We start from the raw sequence: 21,134 nt of genomic DNA, 5'->3' as shown, positions 1-21,134 counted from the left end.
AAAAAGACATCTGTCATGTAAGGAATCAAACTTACTGCTCATAAAAAGACAAAATAGAGACATTGTTTCAAAGATGCTTTCTGATTCTGATTTTTTTTTTTAAACTGAGAAATTGAGTCAGAGTGCAATGAACAGAAAAGAGGCAAAGTAAGACGAGACCATCATGGCACACAACGTAAGCACGAGGCGCTGTGTTGTGCGCTAACAAATCCCCAGAGGGGACAAGGCGTTTGATGTGCAATGGGGCGGTGAGTGCCACACAGAGCCAGCCCTCCCCCCAACCTCCACAAGCTCCCTGACATTGACTAACAGACATGCACACAAGCGCACAGACACATACACACACTTCTCCTCAGAAACAGCTGACGTTTTAACAGGCTTACAACAGCTGACAGGCTACAGGTGGGGCAGAGGGGACCCTTCATAAGTCCTCTAACCCACCCCTCCTCCTTTTAGTACCCGGCTCATAATTCCCCCTTTGCAATCCACACACACAGAGACACACACACCTGTTGTGACTCCAGAGGAATTGTCCTCTGTGAAAACCCTTACTTCATACTGTATCACCCACCTACTCTCACAGACACACACTCTGTCTCCCCCTCAGTACATTAAAAACAGGGCTTTATGACCCTTCAGCATGTGTTTGAGTGGTTCGAGTGTGTGTTTGCTCTGTCCGACTGTAACAACAGATGCTACCAGAGAAGAGAACTACGGGCTAAAAGCACTAAGCTCCTTTGCCTTGCTTCAGTGAAGCTGGTGCTGGCATTACAGCGAGGAGAAAACCATGCTGTCACGTTAATCCATAATCATTTTAACCCACAATAACCCTGGTTTTCACTTCAATCACCACTGTGTAAAAACAGTTTGACTGTATGTGGATCTTATAATCCTAAGGTCACATTAAAGTCGAGGAACAAACTGAGCGTCAACTTCAACTCTGTTTATTATCACAGAGTATTAATATTCTTTAGATTGTTGAGAGAGAAACTTTTCGGGCATTTAGATTCTGTAGCCACACAATGCAATTCTTCCTTTGACGGAGACAGAAAAGCTCCGTCACACAAGCCTTATTCAGGAATTTGGAGATACCACCCCTCTTGAACATTCTCCAAACGCTTTTGTCAGACATAGTTCTCTCCAAAGTGAATTGTGGTGAAGCGCAGCTGAGATATTTAGGACGAGTATCTGTTTGTAAAAAGGAGCAAAGCTGGAAAGAAGAGAGGGGATTTGAAAGCGCAGCACTTCTTTGGATTGGATGAGAAACCATGGGGTGAAAGAGAAAAAGAAAAAAAAAACATATCTGGATTATGTATTCTTGCTGGGTGTGCAAAACAGAGCAGAAAAGAAGTTTCTATAACTTCTAGTGCAGAGTTTTTCTTCTCTTTTCATCCACAAGGTCCCACTACAACAGGGAGTTATTTACCAACATTCAGTCATATTTGATTGTATAACTTAACAGGAGAAGAACACATAAGATGGATTACGAGGTAGCTGGTAGACTTTTCTCAGGCTTCAATAAGGAACTTTAAGAGAAAATTAACAAGTGATCGAACTGATAAAGAGCTGCTCAATTCAGACATTAATAATATCATTATATTATCAGCTATACCCCCTAGCTGGCTAACGTGGGTTACTGCCAGTGGCTAACGTTAGCGTGTATGCTGGCCAGGTTAACATTTATGATGACTGTTTAATCAATGTTATTGAAATGAGAGCTTTACTGACCTACCAAGTCGCTTTCAGAAAGGAAGCGACTTGCACTGACTGAGGGGTGGGGGGAGTACTATGTCTTTTTTTGTAGCCACTCGTGATTTTTATGTGTACTAATCATGTCTGCTCCATGTCACTCTGCATTTCTATTGAATATATAGCAAATGGTGTGATGCACAAGTGTTCCCCAGGCAGCCCACTTCTGCTGTGCTTTGCTGAACACAGCAGGATGCCGCTATTACACAGTGCATAGAAAAGAATTGGTTGCAGAGTACAACACAGCACATGCATCCTATGTGAAAGGCCCTCAGTCTTTAAGGTGCTTTGCCAAGATTACTGCCCTACTGTTCATGTGTTCAGCTGCTAGTGAGAGGAAGGGTTATGGGCCTTTTTGCAGCAGTGTTTTATGAAGTTCTGTGTCAGCAGGAGGAGGCAAAGGTGTCACTCCTGGTATTTAAACTGTGGCAACTGAGAATCTAATCTGACAAATTTTAATATAACTTAGAGTATCAACTTTTCTGACAAACATACTCAGTACACATACGAACTACAGCAAAATACAATAATATTTTTGAGCTGTATCTGTTGTATGTGAATTATGACAGTTGCAAGCACAGAGAAAAGCAGCTGGATATTATTTTAGGTCCGAAGGAAGGAAGGAAGGAAGGAAGGAAGGAAGGAAGGAAGGAAGGATGGATGGAAGGATGGAAAGATGGATGGATGGATGGATGGATAATCAAAATCTGTTACTTTGACATCAGACACTAATATAGAATTCCAGTTTTGCATCTTCTGTCATTAACTACAGTCTGGCCATAACAACTCACCAGTGGATAAACTAATTAGAACCTTAACTATTGCAGTGGTAATTCAGTTAGTCACACATCTGGTTATCCAGTTTAGAGGAGGTTAAAGGCAGTTGTGAAATCACTAATAAATGTAGTTAAAGTATTCTGGAAAGATCACAGACAGACATGGTTTCTGTTTCCACAAAACAAGTAAAGAAACATGGTGATGCTGATGAGTGCACTGCAAAAGCATTTGAACATATTCTTATCTAGTCTTCCCTCTGCTCTTGTTTTTCGCTTGCACTCTCGCCGCCTTTCTTTTATTTCTTAAGAGAGCGGGAGGACTCTTTCTCTCTGAGCCTGGTGGTGTTCCAGCTGTAATGTGATAACCAGTTCAATAACATAAACAACTGCCAGAATCCTCCAGAGGAAGGATGCAGAGAGAGCGGGAGTGTGTGTTTGTGAGTGTGCGTGTGAGTCAGTGGGTGGATGTCTGTGTGTTTGGCTTTACATGGGAGCGCGTGTGGGCTGGAGAGCAGGAGAGGCCTGGGCGAGAGGTGAGGACGAGTCAGCCATTGAACACCATCAAATAAAACGTTATCTAATGCCTGCACTGACACGGCCCGCCAGAAAACAAGTACACTCTCTATCGACTGAAAACACGGCTGTGCTTTTGCCCGCGAAAACACTCCTCGCTGACGCCGTGAGCTGGGTTTGTACATCAGACAAGAGAAATGGATTTCAGCTGCACTTAGAAAAGCCATCGGGGTATCTGAAGCCTTTGTAAGAACAAATTTAGTGACTTTTAAGACCTTTCTAATATCTCCAAAAACAAGAAAAATACTATTTTCTTACAAAAAGATCCAAGCAAAAGAGCAGCATCAAAAACTGTTCCTTTGTGCAAAAGTGTTATTACAGAATGGCTGGCATCAGCACCTCTTGAACTTTATTTAAAATTAATTATCATAAACAGTATATTATACATCAATTCCCCACAGTGTATTTAAGCCCAATGATTACAAAAAGTGTGCAACTAAAGCATAAATAGCTTAATTACCCATTATCTCTTCACCAAATCTCACCATCTTCATCATCACATGGAAAAATCTTATTCACTTCCTGCAGTTTTAGCCAGTCTCCTACAGTGAACTTCAGAGGTGGGATGAAAGTACTAATCATTGTGTCCTTTAACTGGAAATCCCCCCCCAAAAGTCCTTTAAACTGTAATTTTGCTAATTTCAGACTTGACATTGGAAATGTTTTCTAAAAGTTTAACATTAATACCAAATTAAAACCAGATTTATATGAATAAGTCTGACTTATTTTGTTTAATTTGACATTTTAACAAAAGCTAGCTTTGTTTTAGCCAATTTGATTTGTATTTTATGTTTTAATAAGGTTAAAAAACACTAGCAAGTCCAAGGATATGAATTTCACATCTATAGAGAACCACTGATAAAGTTACCCAAATACTTTCAGAAAATGTATGGCAGGTAACTGAATTATCCAATTATCAACCCTATGTCTGTAGCTACAACATTACTGGCTAGTAGTTCCCCATATATGATTGATCAGAAGTGACTTGGTTTGTCTTCAAGTGTGTAGCTAATGGATTTTCTCATGATCATGATCTCATGAGACCTCCGCTGCCTCACAAGGTAAATTCTGCTCCATTACACTTCCCCTTAGTAAAACAGTATAAAATCTTAAACGTCATAAAAGATGAAGCAGCACAGTTTCAATAAGACGATATATTTTGAACCTCATGCTCTCAATCACTGACAGATACCAGTGTTTGTGCATAAACACACACACCCATACACACACACACGCCTGAAGCCATAGCGACATCACATGCAAATACACAAGCAGAAGGAAGTGTGCAACTTTGGAAGAGTGGAAAGGGGATTTTTCAAGCTCCTCCTTCCTCTACTTCTACTTCTTCTCTCTCTGGAAATATTCCCAACTGGGGTAAGGCTGTTCTACAGAAAAAGAAGAGGAACAAGGATGAATAAACAACCCCCTCCCTCCCTCCATACATATTCTTTCTCCACATTAGCTTATGGCTATCTTAATGAGTCTTGTGCAGATGGTCCCATAACACTGCCACAGCTGTGTGACTGTAAAACGATGCCACGCCCCAGCAAGGAGGAGGCTGTTATGCATTCATATATTCAAATGAGGCCGTAACCTCTCGTTGTGCTTTACTGGAAGTGGATGAGAGGTGTGGGAGGTGTCTGATTAAGAGTGGGGAGAATGGGGCGATGAAATAGAGGCAAGATGATAATGATGAAAAGCAAGAAAATGGCAAGATTTCAGATGAAAGACAGACAGAGTAAAGAAGAAAGACGATAGGGAAAGACCGAGAGAGCACGAAAGAGAATGGGAAAAAGAAAGAAGGAGAGAGGTTTAGTGAGAGGCGAGGAGAGTGTGAGAAGCCTGGGTGTAGCGTTTCAGCTCCTGGCTCTTGCTGCTTGCTATTTCAGCTGTGCTGGAGTGCTGGCCAGCAGCCCCTGCTCTCACGCCATCGTAACCCCGTCAGTATGGTGGCACAGCAACTCGGTTGCATTCACAACTGACAACTGAGAGTCTCCCAATTTCTACTTCCCCCCTCTTACAAAGATCACATTTTTCCCTCCTTGGTGTGACTTGCAAAAAAAAAAAAAAAAAAAAAAAAATGCTGACTGAAGTCACAGTTTCCTTCCAATTCCAATTGAGACCACACAGATCTGTGCCACCAACTCAGATCCCCATGTGTTGTAGCCTCCACCGACTCTGATTAGAATCCTCAAAAAGGACCATAGAGACCAAGTTAATCTCACGTCATTTATCAGTGATGATACCAAGACCTTTTGGTACCATGACAGCTAAACTGAGCCACCGACAGCAAAGACAAAACAAAGCAGGAATGAAAACCAAAAACTTAATCAGTTTGTAATCATGGAGTTGCCTAAAGGTAGAAACTAAAGGAATGTGGGGAAGCCCAAACAAAATATTACCCAATGTCCTCTTCACAGCCTGGTACAATAAAGTTGTCTGGTCTTTTTAGCTAGTTTCTCTCTTCAGAACAGCCTTATGGGGTGCTTAAACTTAGGACATACCAGCACAGGCAGCTATAGCCCAGAGCTTTCTGCTAGGCTTCTCATCCTCTAATTTGGGTTATTGAACTCAACCTCTAAACAGTCTTTGTGATATTGCTGCCTTTTGGAGCATTTTAATGGAATTATCTTACAAATAATGTAGTCTGTTGTCTGGGACATCCTGTCCAAGAGATTTGTGCTCCAGTGTTGTATGTTATTAGTCTGTTGCACCTATAAAGTTTATGAAAATCAAGCTTACAAGGTTGAAGCCAAGATAGTGGGTTTAAAAGTATGGAAATCACTGGGTATCATCAAGGTGGTTATGTCACTTCAAGTTTATCGTTCATACAGTGAACTCACGCATGATCCCCCCCACCCACCACCACCAAATGCAAAATAGTTAAGGGTTAAAAATGTATAGTAAATTCAACTATTCAGACAGCACCATGAAAGCCACAAGTTACTTTATTTCTTTCTCTCTTTTTTTACCCATTTCAACTGCTTCGTTCTGTAAGGCAAAGAGTTTGAAAAATCTGGCATTCACTTTAACAAAACAGTTCCTGGCAAAAGCAACTTAAGGTATGAGTTAACGTTCAAGTTTTGAGTCAGCAAAAGACTTCTGATTATGAAACATTTCTGTTTCTGGAGGCAGAATGATCCGTGTTTCTGAATACTGAATGATGCATCTGAGGTAGTACACTTTCCTAAAACAGATGCATGACATTTGAAACAAAAATCTCTTCTCTTATACATCTTTTTTTTTCCTCTTGTAGCTTCCTCCGGTCTTGTAGGTGTGCTCCTTGATCCATGTCCCAACTTCATCTTTTTTTTCTGCTTGCTTCTTCCTTTTTAATCTTTTTGCGAGGGATTGTTCTCAGAGTTCTCTGGCAACAATACCAGATAGACCTCCAGTGAACCATCAGTGTGCACAAAGGAGACTGCAGCTTGAGTCATTCAACAGAGAAGCCTTAATCTAAGCTAAATATAATGCTGTGGATTGCTGGCCATTGTTGATTCTGATTCTCAGTAATCCTCCTGGTATCTGCTGCTCTTACTGGATTTCTGGCAAAGTCAGGAACCTTCAATTCCAGCTGTGTTATAAAATGCTGATTTTGTGATGCTAGGAAAGCAAAGTCCATCACTATGAGACAGAAATCCAAACTAGGACACTTGTTTTTTTTTATTTCCTTTAAACATCAGTAGGACACTGGAGTGAGTTCTGAATTAAAGTCAGAAGCAAGACAATACAGATCACGTTGACCTTATTCAATAAAGTTTCACTCATTAGAAGTATTCCAGTTTACGGATTTAAATCAAATGTTCATTGATATTAGAGGTTTAAATATGTTGAGTCCAAGTAATCAAATTTTTGATCTTATAAACACAAAAATGTTATTTAGATTAAATAAGCAACAGTGCAGGCAGCTTATTTGATTATTTCTGCTTTTACTGAGTGCTGTTCGTTTAGTTTATCATTTCTCTTCTTTTCACTTTCTTTTTTTCTCCGTTTAAGAACTCCAAGCTTACTAAGTGCATAGGAGAATTTTTAAATAAAAAGGCTGTAATGCTTAAGGTTGTCAGAAGCTGAACTAAATGGATTCAAACTGAACGTAAGTGGATTTTGATAGTACGGCCTTGTCAAGGTCAAACCAAGATTGGTTTTCTGCAGTGCAACCCTGAGAGTGCTGCGAGGGCCCATCAAGCCCCTGTTACTAAAGGTTAATCCTGCAAATTGTGTTGGGTTTAAGTTGCATTAAACCTACAGAGAAGCAGCGGGCTGTGTCTTGATCCAGGGCCAGTGGCCTTTGATCCCACTGCACATGCTGTACGATATCCATTTGGCTAGTTTTGCATTAGATTATCTCTTTGGTAACAAGTGTATTAAAAGAAGGAAAACACAACTTAATCTGGATAAAGTGCTATAGTGAAGCACACTGCACAAGGCAACAGAGCGAGATCACAAAACACCACAGACTCCAGGAGATAGAATGTAATGAGAGGGGCAGAGAGCTGCAGACTCCAAAATCCCTGATCAAAATAAATGTTACGTGCATTCAGTGTTTTTATTTTCTCATCTCCTTCTACCTCGTAGTCAAAACGAGGTCAGCCCAGATTTCCATTTTGGCTCCAAAGCTGGTTTTCCAGCAATTTCTTCAGAGGCAGACCAAATATATTTAGCACCCTGAACAAGATATTTTTAGCCAAAAAGAAAAAAAAAAGCCAACAACTGAGGGATTTACCATTCTTTTTTTTTTTTTTCCCCCATTTCTGTGCAACTTTTACGTACCAGACCTTCACATAATAATTGCATCTCACAGAACGAGCAAACACGGTGTACATCAACAACCTTTGGAAATTATTGCACATTTTCATCATCGCTGAAACCAAACTATTATATTTTTTTTCAGTGCTATTAAGTAGTTCAGCATTCAGCATCTAGCTCAAGGGCACTGGCAGAACACTCAGACTCCTGTGACCTTTCAGATTACCAGAAGGTCTCTTTAAAGTCCAGGCCACCCTCCTGCTCTACTTCCCCAGAATCTGTCATCTGAGGACAAGGAAGAGAAATTCTCTGCTGCTGTTGATCAGGGAGATGAATGGAAAGTCTGTGGTAAACCACAGAGGGCTGATTATAATTTAGGTCAGGATGACAGTCAACAGAGAGAGCAAATTTTGTCAAACGGGAATTTGGGATCCAACTTTCTCTATAAGATCAGAGTCCCTGAGTGGCACTTAAAGGTGAGACCAGCAGTCACCTTCCATATAGAAAGGCACAACATATCGAGTTGTTTTCACAGCAACAAAACTTCCAAATATTCTGCATCATATTTTCCTGATCAGTATAGAGCAGAGGTGTATCTCACAGGTTTCCTCTTCAGTGGGCAAAGTGTAATGGCCATATTGATTAAATGGCCCCGGGAACTAAATATCCCCAGAACCTTATTCACAAACCAATTCAGGAACCAACATGAGAGCATTAGCTCAACTGAAAACACTGATTGGTTGGCAAATTGGATCAATAATGGATTAAATGAACTCCCTTTCATACTATAATGACACTAACTTCTCATTATGCCACCTTTGCTTGTTCACAGCGAATGGAACAAATGACACTGAGGCTCCAGTGTGTGTTTTCAGATAACATGCTGATGTACCCGAATCAGAGGTGTGACGTGAAACAGAACAGAGCTGTGGTGTCTAGTGTAGAGTGCGCCACAATCCTGGATCTCCCTTTCACACAGACATTGATTCAGTCTCTGGGACTTGATTCTGGTGCCGGCTTAAAGGTGCAATAACAATATCCGCTTATTCCGTCTCTTTACCTTTCACATAAAAAAACACATACAGAATATAAGCACAACAGTCCCGCACTGAACACACTGTATGAAAGAGGTCAGTGTCAACATGAATATTACCTTCCACTTGCCATTAATCCCAATTCAGTGCATGAAAGTTTTGGTATAAACTGCAAAGAAGTATCAAAATAGTCTTGTATCCAAAGCTACCATTGCATACCTGATGGTGTGATTTTAGAATGGATCCTAAATTAGAGTTTTACCAGTTTTAATCTATTTGATGAAGGCAAAGTTACTTTTACTTCAAAAGCAATTAGAAAATTGTTTTTGTAGAGAAACAGGCATTAAGTTAAAAAAAAAAAAAAAAAAAGTATGTTGCCTTTATGCATCCTAGATAAAAGGTTAGTTTCGGTATCTGTAACAGCAGTAGCATTGATTTTTTTTTTCCTATCCGCCTGCATGTAGGTGAGTCTGTAGACATGTCATTGCAGTTTGGAGCTTCTGTTTCATATGTTACCGACAGTGAGAGCTCCAAAAGCCCAGAAAGTCCATTCTAATAGTTCCAGTCATTGATATACAATTTTCTGATGGTCCCTTGCACTTTTCTATTTCCTGTGAAGAATTTTTTAAAAGCTTAAAGTTTGATTCTTGATCCAGTTGGGCAATCAGAATCAGAACATAAAATATGACCTTTCTGCCCACAGCACAATAGATAGAGGGTTACTAATGCATTTAAACTTAGGTCGACCAGCTCTTGGATATACTGAGATGTCTGGTTTTCATAACTGAAAATTTGTTCATTTTTGGAAAGTAAAAAAGATACATCGAGTTTCCCTCTGGAAGAAACTTCATTTATATCTGATTGACTGACTGCAGTTTTGCATTCAAAACTATAACTTAAAACTTTAATTCTAGAGAGAAATGTGGTTGCTGTTTCAACAAGCTGATGTGAAGCAATAAAACATGACTGCTGACATGAAAGAAAAGCACATTTTAGGATTCTTTTAAATCTACAAGTCATCTTAAGAGGTCTGCTTATAAAATAGTTATGTGTTTTGAAGATTGAATCATCTGTTTGTTAAATATGGAATCTTGAATTTAACGGGGCAAAAGTGTTTCAAATTAATTCTTGCAGACATGTTTGACATTTTATTGACCTCTCACATAGTGATACAACAGCTTCTCACTATTCAGTCAAATGAAGACAAGTAGAAAGACAAGTTGCAGTATATTACAGCATTGAAAGCTTAGAATGTTTCTCTAATGACCATCTCAAGTATTTAGGTTTTAAACAGGTTTAATGCTAACTTTATGCAAATGCTAGCTTCATCAAATCAAAAATATACCAAAGGCTGTTTGGGTTTCTTTCTAACATTCATGGACTACTACTCAAATAAACAACCTATAGTATTAACACTCTGAGGAGGAGATGGACAACACTCCTAAGTTACACATCCCTAGTTACAAACAAATGTGATTTTTTTTTGCAATGTAGCTACTAATTTTTCTCAGAAGTACTAGACAATGTTATACTATTTTGGTACTCTATGATGAAAAATTGTCTTCCAAGAAGTAACTTACATTTTGATTTTATATCTATCTTGTCCTGTGCCTTTTAGAGATTATCTGTCAGTCAAGCAGTATGGATGGGAATGGGAATGATGTCTCCTCCTCAATCGACTTTCATAGAGTATCATAAAATCATCAATCAAATCAATTGTTCTTACTGGAGTGTTTCTCAGAGGAAAAAGACAGAATAAGTAAATGTTTAAACCTACATAGAAGAAAATATTTGATGACAAAATTACAAGAAATCTCTGAGTAAGGAGTAATATTTAAATAATTTATAATACTCAAAATAATAAAAAAAACAAAAAAAAACCAGTTAGCCAATTAATATTATTTGTCATATTTTGTACCTTAGCTCTTAACTTAATTAAGATTTTCACATCATTGTTATTTTAGTATTTGCATTCTGAAGAGCAGATTAGACATTACTGTCCTGAAACATGCTGAGGATCTCACCCAGACCACAGCCTGTCCAACACAAATACAGCTAAACTAACAAGAAGTCTCCATCGAGCTGTTTGAAGCAGCCTCCATCCCGCACAGCCATAATCAACACTCCACTCCACGACTCAAAAATCACTCCACTCGTTAAGCTACCTCTTCACTGAAACACACACACACACACACACTCAGTCTTCCTCAGGGTGGGTCCTGATCACCTCCCTGCCCTCCGGACTGACTCCCCCCCGCATCTCCCCAACCCGATCTTCTTCCCTCTTCTCTATGTGCTCATTACCTTAATTGATGTTTAACCCATAGATCAGCAGCTGATGATGGCCCAATTAAGAGCTTGCTGGAGGACAGGGATTAGTCCTGTGTAAGTAAGGGAGTTTGTTGGCCTGCAGTTACAGCTTTTGTGTACCCTGATTTTTCACTTTGGCCTTAAGGGTCAAATGAGAGAGGCCATGTTGGCAAGTACTTACAGGCTACATGAGGAAACAATTACAGTATGTACATTGGGGGATTTTCACCAGTCATGATAGCAAAACTGGTAACATTTTCAGCTAGTGAGTCTGTGTACATTTGTCTTCAGTGCCAAATGTGGCCCTGAAGGGGACCTGGTCCTGCTTTGAGTACTTTTGCAGGTGTTTGTATGTTTGTATGTCTGTACAGAAATTTTGTCAACATGAGTGAATGGCTCCAGGAGTTGGGTGGCCAAGGGGACCCACAACTGTCTGTTTGAGAGCTTCAGTACCATCCAAGATTAATTTAAAAAATAAACAAACAAACAAAAACACTCATGTGTTCAAACCATATGCATCATATACCGGATGGAGTCCAGTGCTGCACAAAGTGACTAGTTTCATTATCAGTGAAAACACTTTTCTCTGTTGCTCCAATTTATAAAAAACAAAACAAACAAACAAACCTTGTTTGGACTACAAAATTTATTAATATTATTAACTGAAAAACATCCAACACAGACTCCACAGACCATATCTTTTTCAATTTAAGAAGCCTATATCATATTAATTTACAGGTTGATGATTTTAATTTGGTGGTCAACTAAAACGCGCCATTGCTGCAGCAGCTTTTTTCACCTTCTGTCTGAAACATTTTGGCTTCTTTAAATCGCTCGTGCATAAAAGCCCAGTCTGTTCTGAACGACATAAAAAAATTGTTTGCATATTCTTATGAGCATAACAACAATCCACACAAAACTGGTAACTAAACCTCATAATTAATGTGCACACATTCAAGCCAGAGCCATAGCCATAAACAAGTCACAACATTACAGGATGGTGTTAATATTTCCTGGATTATTTGTGCCATATTGTCATGGATTACTCACAAACAAGCCATCTGAGGTCAGGTCAGAGACATGAAAATACAGTAACCCAGACACTGATTTCCATATGAGGTGTAAAGTTTCTGACAGTCTGCCTGTTTTGCAGTTTTTTTTGTTTGTTTGTTTTTTAAACATAGCTTTATGGACATACGAGCAAGGTAAATGTTAACTAGACACATATTAGCTTTTGTGACTTTGCAGACATTTTACACCACAAAAAATTATGTAAAATGCTAAATGGTACATTAAAGATTGTAAAATTTTGATATGACTAATCAATTTGTCTACAAGACATTTCAGGTCTTAAACAGTTTTAGTTCCTGCCCAATAAAATACCTCAAGTTTAGAAATATCTCTTTTCCCTGATGTATTCATATGTTTATTTTTCATTGCTTTAACATCGCATAAAACATAAATTACAAAAATCAAAACAATATGTGACGATTTTGAAACCAAATAATAAATGCATGCTTTTATGGGGTGGTATAGTACTTTTAACAAGGTGAGACAGATGGTGTTCTCACTTCACTGAGATCCTGGAACACTGACATTCCACGCCACGTGTAAACCATGAGGAAATATCCTAAATTCCAAGTAAATGTTTCAAACAGTTTCAGAAATACTAAGGTGGATGCGTTTTTTTTTGTTTTTTTTTTAAAAAGCACCAAAAGATAATCATATGCTGGACGAATAATCAGATTTCTTCCCTTCTTTTTTTCATCCAAGTGTTCCCAGCTGGTATGAAAACAAAAGCTGGTAAATTACAGCATAGCTCAGAGCCGAGCACGGTCATGCTTTGCCAAAAAAGCATTTCAGATCTCCCTGATATCTTTATCGCCAGTAGTTCTTGTCAGGAGACCTAATACTTCTTAGAAAGTTTGTTTAAATTCAAATTTTGGCATAACTGAACCCATGATCGTAGATACTAACTGTTTGTTCTGATATCTGCTTTTTTATCATTTTAAGAAATACAGCAATGTTCAATTGACAGTTTTCTGTCATTCAGATTCTATGTCAGTTGCACATAAAGGCTATTTTCCAAACCACAACAATAGCAATTTGACAACAACATAAAAAGCCTTATCTGAAGGTCCGCATGTTTTTTTCCCAGTGCTTTCAGCTACATCCCGTGGTCTTCATTAGTAGACAGGAAATGTTCCGCTTTAATAAAAGCTATTTTGGTATTCCATTCGTCAAGTTAAAATCAATGTTAAATATTTCACAGCATTACTACAGACAGATATACACACAGATTTGAAATTTTGCAGTAGATTGAGATTTAATTTTGATTTACTACCACTAAATTGTATTTCAAGTATCGATGCCTCCAGATTGCCAATAAAAATGTTGGCTGGATTGGTTAAATGGATTTTTGCAATGCTTAGCGCAAGTAATAGCCAACTGTATCCGTGTCATGTAACATTATTCGATAAGTCCTATTTATTTGTTTTGCTTGTAATCCGAGTATGTATAACTAAAAACAAATCAAATCTAAAAATCTAACACACTGAACTCTTCCACTCGGGGTCAGGGGAAAGACAACAAACAGTATGCGCGATGAGCCGCGCGAGGAGCGGCAAATCTCGCCTGGTCTGGTTCCTCCACTACACGTGGGGCTTCTCTGGCTGCAAGCACAGAAGGGAGGCCATTTTAAAACCACAGCAGGGGGAGAGTGGATTGTGAGGTGAAGCTTGCTGCTGCTACTTCCCACATTAAAAGGCTGATGGTCTCCTCTTGGTACAAAAACACCTTTGGCTTTAAGTTCCATTAACAGAGAGGGAGTGAGGACATTTTTTTTCCTCTTTCAATGTGCCAGGCTAAAGCATTGCCCTGCAATGATTGAATCATGGCCATAATAGCAGAAGGCAGAGGCCTGCTGTGCAGCTGAGTTCTTCCTGTTCTCCTTGCTCAGCGTGGGAACAGCCGTGGATAAAATCTGCCCTGGAATCAGCACACAAAAGAGGCCATGAAAGCAACAGGACCAGAGCAGGTAGTAATTGCTCCTTTCTGCTGAAATGCTCCATCAGTTTGAAAAGGAGCATGGCTTGTGGTGCAAGGCTTTCAGTTTGACAACGGTGAAGGGGTGACGCTTATCTAACCCAACCTGCAAGGAAGGTTTTTGCGCCATCGTGGGATGAGAGCGTGGGTCAGCTGAGGGCGAACACAGGGAAAACACATACCCAACACAGATGCTTTACTACTATTATACAAGGCTAAGTCTGAGTTGAAAAGGTAAACAGGCAAATCAATGAGGTGGCAGGTGACTCGCCCTGCACAACATGGTAGCTACAGTAGCACAGCTCGCCTCTATTCAACAACTTTCTTATTTCTTTTCTCTTCAGTTTCCTTGGTGCTGAAATATAAAACAGGGTTTTTAAGTTCCACAGCATGCTGATGTAATTTTCTGCTCTCACTAGCTAATGTGGCCTTGGCTTCAGCAGTGATTAAAGCCCATCAATACCCAGCCCAGCCAACAAACAAATTGATTAATGAAAATTAGACCTCAGACTTTTCCACTATGAAAGTCAGGAAGGTCTTGACTAATGGAGGGCTCTGGAAAATCTGTCAGGGAACGAATGCACTGCTGCTCACTTGTTCCTTAGTTTAATTCAAATCTCTGGTACAGAGTCTAAGCTTTCATTATCCCAATGTAGGTAAGAAGTGTTAGAATTTGGTCGTATTTTATCAAAGCTGCTGCTTCAATTAATGATCAGGTTTAACTAGCAGGCATACTGCCAGTGCCCCATTATCTAAATATCCACATAAATTTAAGAAAACACACTTGCAACATTAGTACCTCGTGCATTTTTTAGTCATATCACATAACAATTCTTAGTAAATAGAAGATTTTTTTTCTAAGCACTTAAATGATGTTTCATGCCTCCTTCTACAATTTAAGACCAACATGCCTCCTTAAAGTGCTCGGAAAGATTACAAAAAGTTATTACTTCACATCTCCACATGGCATGGTAAATTAGGGCAAGGTAAACAAACATTATACATCTTGCTGGTTAGTACTGATTTCAAATTAGTCAACCTTCTGAGTCCTTCTGGATAAATGGCAGAAAGTGGTGAAAAGTAAATCAGAGTGCTGATGAATTATTAAAGACAGAACTCATTCCTTTTAAGAGGCATTTTATTCTTTCTTCATAAAACTGTGACAGCATCGTTAGGTAACATCTCTTGATTTCATTATACTGTGAAGTAGAGCTGGGCGATATAAGATTTTTTCATATCACGATATGTTTTTTTCATTTCAGGCGATAACGATATATATCACGATATAAGCTTAATAACTATATTTGTAAGATTTAAATGTGCCGTTGCTCACAAGTAAAATGTGAAATAATCAGCAGCTTGTTTTGATTTAAATATTTATTTCCCATAATAAGTTCAACAGGGTAGATGTACTTAAAGAACATGAGACTTCAGTTTCAGATAAATAAAGGCAAATATTGCAAACTACACAAAAAGGTAGCCGCTAAAGCATTTAAGTTTCAAAATAGAACAAACAAAACAGACTACTAAATTGTCAATTCCACTTAGAAACAAAATATTAATTCTAAAAATATTCTAAAAATTAATTCTCTAAATCTTAGTTTGTTTTACAGAAGAACAGACAAAATTGACTAACTTTTGTCAATATCAAATAAACTGAGAACTAAAAGGAAATTCTCAACCTCTCCTTGTTGTATAGCTTAGCTATTACCTCAATTAGCTGCTTGAATCCTTCATTTTCGACCCTGTTTATTGGTAGCATGTCTTTAGCAAGACGGTAGGCTATGGCATTCGATATGTCGCTATGTCTGTTCTTTTTTGTCATATGGTAAGACGCTGGAGAAAGCCGACTCAATTGACTGTTGTTGCTTCGCAGGGATTCACCTGGTTGTTTTCGATGACGAATTAGCGCTTTTAGTCTACGGAACTTCTCTGGCCCTTCCTTTCGACAATCTCTCCGGCATTGGAACCGTCATCTGTGTTCTCTTCGGTAACCTGGTCACCCAAGCTCTCGGTTGATTTTTCTCTAGCGGGCAAACTCATTTTCTCCATTAACCAGCCGGCACGGCGGCTGGCTGCTTCCCAAACAAATACACGTGCGGCTGGGCACTTGTGCTGTACGTAACAAGTCACGTGACGTGACGCTGCGGCTGTGATTGGTTCGGCTATGCGCTACTTAATTTGGATTGGCTGTTCTTTTAAGACAGGAAGAGAGAGAGATGAGGTCTATCGCAATAGTTTCATTTTTCTATCGAGAAAAAGTTATTTCGCAGTACATATAGTTATCGCTCTATCGCCCAGCTCTACTGTGAATTATTCCACTAGTCACACCCCTTTGATGTTAACTAACTGAATGTTAAATAACTTCTAGATTGAGTTGACTGGCCAGTTGATCAGGGGAAAAAAAACAATTAACTCAGCAGAAAGAGGTGAGGTTCAATCGGTTAGGCATTCTTATTGTTTTAACAGGCTGGTCCTGGTGGTAATTACACAGGAATTACATATGACAGGCAGGTGTGTCAACAACCTTTAACGTTGCTTATCATTTTGAAAAAGTAATCCGCCTAGCGTGAGTCACTTATTAAAAAGGTTACTGCTGGCTATTTCAACACATAATCATTACCCTGTACGCTAGTGTCTTTAGCAGGCGGCTTGCTTCATGTATGCATTTGTTAGAATTAAACTTTAGAGGCCTTTTCTATGTCCAAGAGACAAGAAAGAATATAACACGTAACATCGGTACCACAGTGGTTCAATGCAAAACATATTTATATATTAAAATAACATCCAGTGTTTGTTTTTTAAGATTTTTGCCACTTTATTTTACTTTTTGAGTGTTCTACCTCCTTGATAATTAAAATGAGTAAATATTCAATAATTAAAAGACCAGTAGCTGAAGATGGTCCCTTCTAGAAAAAGTGAAGTGCTGCTTTTGAGCCCCGTGTAAGATTCACCAATGTAAAGCTGTTGAGAGCTGGAGCTGTATGGTCAATGTTGAGCACTGCAGAAAAAAGCGCTGTGTGGAAGTCCGCAAACATGCCAGCTATCACCAGTTGTTGGATTGACAGCGGCAGGTTGGAGAGTTTTAGCACGTCGTCCAACCCCAGCCCTAATATGAACTAATTAGCTGACTAAATTCAAATGAAATTAATGAATAACTCAGTCGGTTCAGTCATTTATCATCAAAACATTTTCTTCTCACAGCTTCTCCAAAGGGAGGATTTGCAGCTTCTCATATTGAAAATTAAATTAACAAATTAAATTAATTTATTATTGGGCCAATTCACAATTTTCAAACATTTAACTAAAAAAAAAAAAAGTTTAATTAAGTACGAAAAAACAATCGGCAGCCTCAGCATTGATGCACTTGCATGCGTTGATACATTTAAGGACACGTCCTACGAAGCCATCAAACTGAATGTTTAAATGCTGTACGCACAAGAAACTACAGGGCTGTGTATTTAAACACGTTCAGCTGTGTCACTGCGCTTCTGACGGACACCGACAATCTCTGTAATGTCTGGAAAATGCGCCAGCTGACTGCCTGTGTTTGCAGTTCAGCAGGAAGCTGCACCAGGAGAGAATGATTGTACTTCCTCAAATTTGCAGAAGCAAAGAGAAGGAGGGGGGCACGCTTCCCCCACTGTGTTTTGACTGTGGCCAACAGAGCACACGATGGGAGCACATGGTAGAGCTCTGGCATGGAAAACCTAAACCAAACCTGGTTTTGTTTGTTTTGTTTTTCCCCATGTTCTCAATCTCAACTCTTAATTTGGATTCAGCACAATTAATTCCAAGATAATTCATTTCAACGATAAAAGTCATCTCTGTAAGTTCTAAGGTGTTTTGACTGGGAATGAGAGCTACAGATTTGCCAGCAGTCACAGTTCTCAGGGACACAAAAGCCCATTATGACAATTGAGCCTATACTGTAAGTTATCTGAAGCATAAGCCTCTTTTCACTGAACAAGTCCGGTTACAAAATAAATTTTGCTCAATTCATGGGTTGTATTCCTATATGGCCACACAAGCAGTGGGGAGAGTACTTCAGAAATTTAGAGACCCTGAGACTCTATTGCACACCTAAGAGCAACTATTTTGCCTTCCTTTAAAAGGTGCACCAGAGTGCAGCAGTGGAATAAACTTCTGAAGGAGATGGCGATGTTTTATATAGGACCTCTGATAATGTCAGAATCAGGATTACAGCCAGCAGGGTCACACCTCACAATCTCGAATGGAACAAAAGGATAAGAGAGATAAAGTGATGCATTAGTAAGGGGATAATTGCTGCCTGGACATCTTGATAATGTCAGAAACACAAAAAGCATTTATTTCAATCAGTCCAACTTCAGATTTTGCTCACATATCTTTAAAAAAAGATATGGCTGATGTGAACGTTAGTGTTTTTAGTGCAAAACCTAAGCTGGAGATTGGGGGGAGAACAGCATACAATATAGGTGTTAAGCTAGGGATGCTGCAGTTACACCCAAACCTGTGACCACCTTTACGTCTTAGACTTAACCTATACTAGAGAATTAAACTGGGATACTGGCAGCTTCAAAACAGCGGCAAACTTTCAAACAGCTATCACATTTAAGATGTTAGACCAAAGGAAAGCTGAGGGAGACCAGGAGAAGAAGATCTGATGTTGGCCGATCCAGTTTTCTGGATGAAGTTCTGACTTTGATTTCACTTGAGAGTTGCAATTTGTTACTTCTTAGAACATAACTTTCATTTCTTAATTCACCGGGCACGACATGTTCATATTAAGATTAAAAAAGCAAAATAAAATCTATTTTCAGTCTTTAGTAGCAAGTAAGCAAATTCTTCTGTGAATATTAACAGTTTTTAAAAAAATATTTCTAGCCTTTTTGATTTGATGCTACTTGAAATGAGCAATTTAGTTGCAATTCTTGATACTTTTGTATATTCATCAGTGGTTTAATGCCCACAGTCAGTTCTGCCCTCCATCTCCATATTACCTGTCTTATCAGGACAAACACTCATCTGTGGTGTAAGCTTCTAAGGCGAACATGCCCTACTGACAAAGACTCACAGAGAACACCTAATCTGTTCTCCTCTGGCTGCTGCGACGCTCACTAGCACCCTTACCTGGACTGGCTCCCTGGAGAGCCACTGACACCTTTTTGGCAATCTGGACTTTACCTGCAGGCATTGTTGAACCGCTCATCTGCCAGTGTTGCGGTGCATTCCTCTGCTGCACTAGATAATGATGTAATAGATAACTGTTCCTCCTGCCTCCTGACATGCCAGACTCCTCTCTAGGGACATATTCTCATTGTCTTGCTGCCCTCTAATCCCAATCACCTGCCTCTCTGAGATGCTGTGCGTGGGAAAAGAAGGCAGACGGGCCCGTTCTGATTTCAAGCAAAACTCAGAGCTGACTTGACAGCAGTTTTATTTGGGTTTATTGATGCCATCATTACGGGCTGCTTCCACGAGTAAAATGGTTTCCGGGTTTGAGGGGGAAATTAGAAGTTTGATGGCACTCTCTCCCGGGAGAGAAGCAATTACGCACGGCAATGAGAGCACAATTGTCGGAAATGGGCTCATGAAAGAGACATAAAATAATTCAACAGCCGCGATAGCTTAAAGGATATGAGGGAAAGCGTCCGATGTGGTTTTTGATAAAGAAACACAATTTCACCAATCACTACAGTTTTCCTAGAGCAAAAACTGCGCTCTTCTCTCTTCATCTGCCCACTTTCTCCGCAATGTAAACCTGTCATTTAACACGTAAACGAAATTGATGGCGCAATAAAAGTTGCCAATAAACTAAACATGCGTTCTTTTCTTGGAATGAAATGGGTTTGAAGAAATGAAGAGAAATCACGTCAAAACCCGGCTGACACTTGTCGTAAATCGTTTCTGACAGCTCTTAATGGAGTGTTATTACTGTTGCGCACAACGCTCAAATCCACCAGCTGAAAGATGCTGTTTACTGAAGGTCTGTGGGACTGAAACGTGCGAGCACGCAGTGAGAAGTGAGCTCTGACTGTGGCACTGGCGTTAACTTAGCAAACTACACGAAGAACTGTTTTCTTGATACAAACACTGACAGACACTTGGGAGGTTTTACAGCGAGCACCGTGCACATCCTCCTCAGAGTTACCACAACCACGGCTCTGTGGCAGTTTTTCAACTCCGACACAAACGTGCAAACACCACAACAACAAACAACACGGCGACTGGACACGCAGTTGTCAGAACTGCCCAAACACAGGAAGAGACAGGAAAAAAATGAGGCAAACGTGAAATGCGGACACAAGCTGGTAAAGAGTGACTTACCCGGGCAGTGTCCACATCTGTTGGATGAGACGGGAGATTCAAGCGTTACACTTCGTTGCATTCAACGCGTTCAGGCGGTTTGGACGAAGATGAACTCTCCGCCGAGCGCGGTGGACTACCAATTAAAACAATTCTTCCTACTTGATGTACAATGTAACTATTTAGTTATGGCAAATGGTGCCTAATCTATCCTGAGTGGCATTGCTTTAAGATTGACAGGTGCGCGACCAATGGGGGCCAGCTGTCCGCGATGCCTCGACCAATGAAATTGTCGGTGCGGAGTTACTGGAAGGTGAGCTGAGAAGTAGGAAGGGCTGATGGCGACATCATGTGTTAAGAGTTTATATCCCTCCGCTTGTCTTGTTTTGAGAGCAAAGACACTCTCACTGCTTGTTATTGTGGGCTACATTAACCGGAAAATTGGAGCTTATGCGACTTAAGCATATTTTGATTGTTTTTATATTCTTGCTTTTGTTCCTTTGAATTCCCCCTTTCCCAGATCTCCCACCATCTAGGAGATTTTCGTATAATTTTCGTGGGGAAATAAATAAAAACAAACGTTTTAAATTATCGAGTGCCATCTTTTTCTCTC

General features: G+C 39.6%; 1 protein-coding gene across 7 annotated transcripts in view; it reads right to left on the bottom strand.

The window, feature by feature from the left end:
• Window positions 1–20,815, bottom strand: part of mef2d (myocyte enhancer factor 2d) — a 102,619-nt gene extending 81,804 nt beyond the window's left edge. For 2 of the 7 annotated variants that reach the window (XM_025911272.1, XM_025911275.1), the window contains exon 1: window positions 20,543–20,815. The gene's annotated coding sequence lies outside the window, so the exon portion shown is untranslated. The remainder of the gene's footprint in view (window positions 1–20,542) is intronic. The other 5 variants (XM_025911277.1, XM_005472773.4, XM_005472775.4 and 2 more) reach the window with 5 other exon arrangements.
• Between the last annotated feature and the right edge of the window lie 319 nt (window positions 20,816–21,134).

Source organism: Oreochromis niloticus, linkage group LG11 (genome assembly GCF_001858045.2).
Source record: "Oreochromis niloticus isolate F11D_XX linkage group LG11, O_niloticus_UMD_NMBU, whole genome shotgun sequence".
Taxonomy (NCBI): domain Eukaryota; kingdom Metazoa; phylum Chordata; class Actinopteri; order Cichliformes; family Cichlidae; genus Oreochromis; species Oreochromis niloticus.
Note: the sequence above shows the minus strand (reverse complement) of the source record. Positions and strands in the feature narration are given on the sequence as shown.